The 7,942-nt window shown below is 40.1% G+C and overlaps 1 pseudogene; it reads right to left on the bottom strand.

Annotated features, from left to right (window-relative positions):
- Nucleotides 1-7,311: 7,311 nt before the first annotated feature.
- On the bottom strand, nt 7,312-7,422 carry LOC117719444 (small nucleolar RNA SNORA17; annotated as a pseudogene).
- Nucleotides 7,423-7,942: the final 520 nt, after the last annotated feature.

Here is a 7,942-nt window from a genome sequence, read left to right as displayed (position 1 = left end):
TTCTTTCCTAAACAGTCCACACAACTGGGAGCCAAGCATTCAAATACATGAGCCTCTGGCCTCTATTCTCACTCAAACCACCAGAGTACTTTATCAAAAGCAATTGAACAGGTCACTCAACATACAACCTGAGAAAGTCAGAATAGAAAGCTGATCATGCCATCACGTGCATTTGCGTTAATACTCTGGCTAAAATGGTTCTCCAGAAGTTAAAATTGAACCCTCCTTCAAAACACAAGAATTTTCAAGTGTGCATGTGTTTAAATAATTTTCTACTAGTTGGACCAAACTCAGGAGAAAAATCTCTAGTGGAGCTTGACAGGTCCTGTCTTTCTTCAAGCATGTCGGTAGGGGGAGCTCGTGCTTCGTCCTGGAATCTGGAGCCAGTCTCCCAGCAAATACAGATGGCTTTTAAGTGAGAAAGAGATCTTTTTAAGAGAAGTTTCGGATGTGAGAAAATAAAAAGGAGAAGAAAGAAGAAAAGAAAAAAATCTGAATTTATATTTTTTATCAAATATTATCACTTTGGTTCATCATGCTTTGAAGAATGGAAAATGTGTGCTGTCTATAACAAACTATCAAACTCACCAGCATGCCCCGCCCTCAGAATGCCTTTTCTGGGTGTGAAACTACCTCTCCTGAGTAGCATGGTTTGTAACAAAGGTACAGATTTTCTCTTATGTGGGAGAAGCTGGCTTTTCTGACATTTATCAGTGAAGGTGTGAATGCTGACCTGATACCTTTAATCAAACGTGTCTGTAGAGAAAAGGTACGTGACCGGGAGACACAGCAGAGCTGGCTGTGGAGGTTTTGCTGGTGAAGACGCGATGGAGGGCCTTTCTCGGGTCCGGCTGTGGGAAGTGAAGCACAGTGCAGTGCGCTGGATTGTTGAAAGTATGTGGACTCGTGTTCATTTGTGTGCATGCAAGTTTGGGTACATGTGCATATTCTCATACACATGTGCCTTTTACATATCTGTGTTCTGAGCCAGTAAATGAGGTCAGCTGGAAATCCATAATAGAAACTCAGCCCTTTGGACCATCTCTAGATCCCCCTACCCCATTCTCACCTCTAAAAAGTGCGAGCTCACCTCAAACGTGAGAAAAATTTTTGAGAGGAAAAGCCGTCATTGTTTCTTCCTAGATATCTTGAAATAAAAAGAATGAAAGTTTTCCATGAAAAAAATGGCTTGCTGTGAGATTCTTCTCTGGAAAGTGATCGCTTGATATTTAATATTTAACTAGAATTGGAATTAGAACAGAATTGCTCTATTTTTCTTCATTTCTGAAGTTCATTTTTAAATAGTAGGCTCATTTAATGTATCTTTTATTTTTGGCAAAATAATACAGAAAAATCCCGCATATTCTTCCTTATCTGAGCAATCCAGCCAATGACGAATGATCCATATAAACAAATGTGCTCGTGGGAACAGTATAATATGTATAAGGGAGAACAAGAAGCTAAACAGTACAGGTGAGAAAGGGCTCACGTTTATGCAGTATTCAGGCAACGAGTAGTTTTAATAAAACTTTTAATAATAAGGTTTAAAATACAGTTTAAAATGATGGTGATTAAAAAGAGGCCTTTACTGTTTTTGTTTTTTTTTTAATTACATTTTGCTTTTTGTTAGTTTTGTTTGCCTGCTGCGCATCTCGGCACCTCAGACCCTACCCGGTGTAGGTTAACTGTTGGACAGTGATGCCATCTTGTGGCCAGACTAGAAATTAAGTTTAAATATTAAAGAGCAAACAAAATAGCCAATATTTGAAAGGTACGGGAGTTAACAAAAGTATAGAAGAACCGTTAAATTTGGGTCTCTCTCTCCTAACCACAGGACTCTCTAATTCAGAGCTTCCTACGGGAAGCACTTGATACCGGAACACTGACACGGCGAGCTCAGCCTATCACGTACTCGGACGAGTATAGCATTCATTCCCTGTTTTTGGTTAGAATTAAAGTTTGTCTGAGGAGGTGACATCACAGACTCTTAAAGTGTCACGTTCCTTCAAGTACTGAGTGAAGCTCTCATATTTTGACAGTTGCTGACAAGAGGAAAAGATTCCCAGGAGTTTGGGAAGGAAAGTCAATCATACTTGACCCTGGATGGAGATGAGTGAGAAAATGGCATTTGGGGCAGCTTAATTTTCTCAAATTGAATCCATCAAGAAATCTTTGAAATACTACCTCTTCAGATACTGTAGGGAGCGCTATTGCTTCGTGGTCCACTTCCATTGGACTCTTTCGGGTGGTTCTGCCTTTTTTTTTTTTTTCTTTCTTTTTCTTTTTATATCTGAAAGTTCTTTGTGAACAAATATTGCAGACTTGGTCTTATTAGGGTGTGTTTCCCAGGTGTGTTTACCTAGTGCAATGATATTTATTATCCTATTCTAGACTGGCTTTCTAGAATTGAATTCCCTCCTTCAGGAAGCGACTTATACTCAGAACTCTTTGGAGAATGTATCCTTTCCTTGTGCACGGTGTGGGTATATCTTTCTGATTTGTTCTTTGCATTGTAAGTGAATGAATTTGAAGCTAGGTGGCTTGCCTTTGATCAGTAAATAACGGTTTTCATTATAACTCCAAATAAAAAGAGATAAATCAGTGTTTATTGTCATTTAAGATGTGTTATGGGGAATACAAATGAGCCCTGTCGTTTTGGAAAGCTGAGAGAGACTGATGCACTGGAGATGACTCGGGGTCAGATGAAACTCATTAGAATCCCAGCTCAGCTACTCACCAGCTGCATACATCTGAATAAATTATAAAATAATGTGAAATTTGGTCTGTAAAACTAGAGCAATATTCCAATCACGGAAGGCCTCTGTGATGATTAGAGGTGATGATGTGAATGAAATATTTGCCAGTTCTTTATTACTGGGAGAAAATAAATCCTCTTCAGTTTTTGGATAGTCACGGGCATGTTGGTTCCTAACACATCAGGGTCCTAAAGGAAGCACAGACACCCTTTATCTCCTGTGAGAATCATCACATAAAACAAAGGGCATTTACTGTTGGCCCAAGTTGTGGAAACCATTTTGCTTTCAGTATACGGGATGGGAAATTGGTCTACAGATTTGAGGCAATTCCCATCAAATTCCCAATAACATTCTTCACAGGACAGAATCCTAACATTGGTACAGAGGCACACAGTATTATGAGTAACTAAAGCAACCTTCAACAGAAAGCAATACTGGAGTGACTATAACACACAAACTCAAATCGTGTTGCAGAGCCATAGTAACAAAGCCAGCAAGGAACTGGCACAGAGACAGACAGGTGCTATGCAGCAGGGAAATAAAATGGAAGAACAGGAAGTCAGCCACAGCTACACCCACCTCAGTTTGAAAAAGGTGTCAAAAGCACACATCACATAAAAGACAACTTTGTTATCCAGTGCTCTGGGGAAACTGGATTTCACTGGATTTCACATGAGATGAATAGAACTAAGCCATTTCTCACACACAGCACAAAACAAAAGCAAATAAAACCCCCAAACAAAACGACAACAACCAAACTCAAAAGTAGACTAAAGAGCTGAATCCAGGACTTGAAACTTTGAAACTGCAAGAAGAAAATACAGATGAAATAATTCCAAGCAAGGGCCTAGGCAAATACTCTCCAAAGAGGAGTGCCACAGGTTAGGGAGTAACCCCAAGAATTGACAAATGGGTTTACAGGAAAAAGATTCCACACAGCAAAGGACGCCATTGCTCAAGTGGAGAATAAGCCTGTATCTTTTCCAACTCTACATCAAATGTGGTATTAACATCCAGGGTTTATAAAGAACTGCAAAATATATACACCAAACCCCACATCAGCCAGACTCCTGTCTGATGCTTAAAAGACAGAATGGAATGAGCAGAAATCTAATTTTTATGCGGTTTCTTTACTGTTTATTTTGGAATTGCTGGTAAAAGCTGGCATGGCTGTTTCATAATGTGGACTTTTAAACAAATACCTCATCATGGTCAAGTATTAAAACTTGAGGCTATGTTTACCAGCTACTCATTCCACGGCACTCCTCCACTTTAACCCTCCCCCCACTTCAGCTCTAGGCTACTATGGTCTCAGCAAATTTTCAATAAGTTCAAATCCTAGAAGAACACCATCCCCATATTTTAGAGGCCCTCAAAGGCTGCATACAAGCTCCTCTAGTAATCTTCTTAAAAGGCAAGCAAGCTGCTGCCTGGTTCATGCTGCACCAAAAGCTTCAGCAACACAAACAATATGGCCACATATTCATTTTGTGTCGCTTGAGCCTTTTTTTGGAATCTAGACTGGTATTAACCACCTAGCAGATGGCAAGAGATTCAATTGACGATGGGCTACTGGTATTAATTTCAAGTTGCAGAAATAGTAATATAATCAATGAAAACTCATTAGCGGGGAAATACTTGCCTGTTTAAAATAAAAAGTAATAATATAATTTGTGTTACTGTTGGTCAAACTGTCTGTATACTTACACACCAGTGTGAGCATGCACACAGGCAGCAGATGGGAACGGGAGGGAAAGTAAGTCTCCTGAAAGATTTCGGGCAACTCTAAGACTTAATATTTTTTTAATGGTTCATAGGTGCAAACATCAAAACATGGAGACCAAAAGTTCCCAGTGCTTTTACAGAAACAAGATTGGATCAGTTCTCTAAGTTCTATAGAATCTTAATTAGAGGGGTTTTGGTTGTTGATTTTTGGTTTTGTTTTTCTTTGTTTTGCTTTTTGTTTTGTTTTTTTAACTTTTAGTAAGCACTATCAGCAGAATCTGTTTATCTCTGTGTGTTTTAATATATTACAGTAACTGTGGTCTCTTAAAAAAGAATTCAGCAATGTTCCTTCTGTTTCTATTTTGTAGAATAATTTGAAAAGTATTGGGGTTAACTCTTCTTTTAACGTTTGGTAGAATTCTGCACTAAAACCATCTGGCCCTGGGCCTTTTATGGTTGGGAGACTTTTAATTACTACTTCTGTTTCACTTGGAGCTACAGATTTGTTTAAATTGCTTATCTGATCTTGCCTTGACTTTGGTATATATTGAGAAAATTACCCATTTCCTTTAGATCTTCCAATTTGGCATAACCTTATCATTCTCTGAATATCCTCAGTGTCTCTTCTTAAGTCCTCCTTTCATCTCTAATTTTGTTAATTTAGATATTCTCTGTCTGCCTTTTAATTACTTTGGATAAGGGTTTGTGAATCTTATTTTTTTTTTAAGAATTGCCTTTTTAATTCAATTAATTCTTCGTATTATGTTGATCTCTGAGCATTTGACACTGCTCCATCCAGAAACGTATGCCCTCTAGGATAACGTTTGTACTAATTCTCAAATCCTCTATCACTGCTGGGTCTGAGTTTGTTCAGTATTTTCTTTTTCTATTTTTTTTATTGTTTCTAATTTTCTAATTCTGAGTCTAAATGTTTTAATCCAGTCGATTTCTTTCTTTTCTTTTTTCTTTTTTTTTTCTGTTAAGAAGTAGTTCACAGTCAACCTAGATGTCATTGAAAATACTCGACATGACCTCTCTCTTGGGAAGGCATCATGTTCATGAATAAATCTAAGCCCAGTTAAAATCAGGAGTTTTGTTGTTGTTGTTGTTGCTTTTGAAAGCCTAACAATTTTATATCTTACTAGGCTTTGCCCACTTCTGTTATTAAAATAAAATGTAAAAATACAAAATGATGAAGACACAAAGAAGAGTTACAATTCAAGATTCTCTTTTGATGATGAAAAAAGAATGGAAGATTCATGCTCCATGGAAGTTAGGAATCTCTGGGAGCAGTTTCACTGAAGCCATCTATAAATTTGAGGGTGAATCTTCTCATCCATTTTTCTTTTTGGATGCAGCTCCACATTTTTATATAATAAAACTTTTGAAAACACTTATTCTTATATTTGTACTTATGAGCCTAATGTTTAACAGCTGAGCCATCTCTCCAGCCCAATTTTTTATTCTTTAAGATTTTACTCTAATATATAATATATTAACTTTTTATTAATTCATTGTGAATTTCATATCATGCATCCCAATCCCCTTCATATCTCCCTCTGCAAGTACCCACCTTCTACACTTACAACCTCCTCCACAACTGAGAAAAAAAAAATCTCATTCAAGTGTGTCACAGTCTGCCCCACTGTGTACCCTTTTCTCCACACTTCTTTGCTTGCGAATGTTCGTTGTAATGACTATTCGGTCTGGTATGAGGCCTCTGGCTTCTGCTACTCTGTCAATACTGAAACCTCACTGGGACTCCTCTTAGATATCCTGTTGTGTCATGGATATCCTATAATTTTTGATCTGTAGGACCGGCCTTTTTATGCACTCCAGCGATTCGCTGATGGGGTGAACGATGGGTTGGACCAATTCAAAGCCCTGGATATGAACCTGAGAGGTATCTAAGCTGGTCAACCTGCTTGTTCTCCTCTCATGCCTTTGGGACTGCAAACCTCAGCAACCAGGACCAGTTCTACTCTGCTGCCCAGGCCAAGTTCAGGGCCCCGAGTGCTGTAGGTGGTGAGAAGCGGCCAGTTCTCCTGCTTGCATGCGCCCAGGGCCAGTTCTTCTATGATGCCCAGGGGAGGGATAGGGCCAGTTCTACACAGCCCTCAGGTAACAAAATGTCCCCGGGCAGCAGCCCAAACCAGGGACTTTCTCCTAACCTTTGATAGCAACAGACACCTGCTGCTGCAGGGCCACAGACCCAAACACGGCCCCTGGTAGTAGCACAGGCCAGGACCCCGCCATGGTGCTAGATGGCATCACTAGCTACTCTCATGAGGCTGCTCCTCACTCCTCTCGAGTCTCCAACTCTTCTCCTCTTCACTGTGCCCACATCCTTCTGTTTATCTTTCTCTTCCATTTCTTCACCACGTATTTGCTTCTCTTAGTTGCACCAGGATCTCTGAGTGCCTGGGGTCATCTCAGGAGTGGTCTCAGTTGTGCTATGCCCCACTTGTGTAGGTAGCATTATGGCATTATGGCACCAGGCAGGACATATCTTGGGCATCGTATCTTCCCCGTACCCCTAGGACTGCACAACACCAGATTCAAGGTTATCTCAGGCTAGCTCCCTATCCGGGCCCCATGACACTGGTCTGGTCAACATCTTGGGCGCTCTCCTTGCCCAGCCCACCTAAGTGGTTGCATTCAAAGGTCGTCTGTCTTAGGTTCATTCCAGCCCAGGGCCCACATTCCCAAGTGGGGTTCTTCTAGTCTCTGGCTTCTAGATTCAGGGAGTCCATCTGGGCCTGCCTGGTGCTGTACAGGTGGTCATCTCAAGCTAGCTCCCTGTTGGGCCCCCTGGTGCTGGACAGGAAGTTGTCTCAGGCTCACTTTAGGTCAGAACACTGAGCATAGACATAGCCTCTTGCCTCTCTGCCATCTACGGATGCACATGTGACACAACAGTCACAATGGCGTTCTTGTCAGAACGACCTAAGACAGGCTCAGTTTTGTTTATGAAATAGAAAAAAAAAGGGGGGGAGAGGTGGAGAGCTTTTGGGGCTGCTTGGCAGGAACATGACATTGGCCAAGGACAAGGAAGTGCGCTTCAGGCAGGAATCGGACATTAGACTAGAACAAAGAAGTAATCTCAGGCAGGAATCTAAATATTAGGCTAGAACAAAGAAATAATTTGTTGGACATTTATTGACAGTTTGCACTTCACCTTTTGACAATTGTCCAATGGTCTCATTAGCCCCTTTAGCTATTGGATTGTTTGATTTCTTATTTAGTTTTTATGACAGTTCTTTTTGAATATCCTATGTATTAACTCTTTGTCAGTGTCTAGTTTTCAAATATTTTCTCTTATTCTATAGCACATTTCTTTACTTGATTAAGCTTCTTAATTCCACAGGACTTCATTCCTTAGTTGTTGCCATTATTTCTTGAGACTGGAGTCTCATTCAGAAAACCCATGCACATCTTGAAGTATTTTCCCTCCTTTTCAC

The sequence above is a fragment of the Arvicanthis niloticus genome, chromosome 13 (assembly GCF_011762505.2).
Source record: "Arvicanthis niloticus isolate mArvNil1 chromosome 13, mArvNil1.pat.X, whole genome shotgun sequence".
NCBI classification, from domain to species: domain Eukaryota; kingdom Metazoa; phylum Chordata; class Mammalia; order Rodentia; family Muridae; genus Arvicanthis; species Arvicanthis niloticus.
The sequence above is the reverse complement of the archived record's forward strand: the minus strand, read 5'-3'. Positions and strand labels throughout refer to the sequence as shown.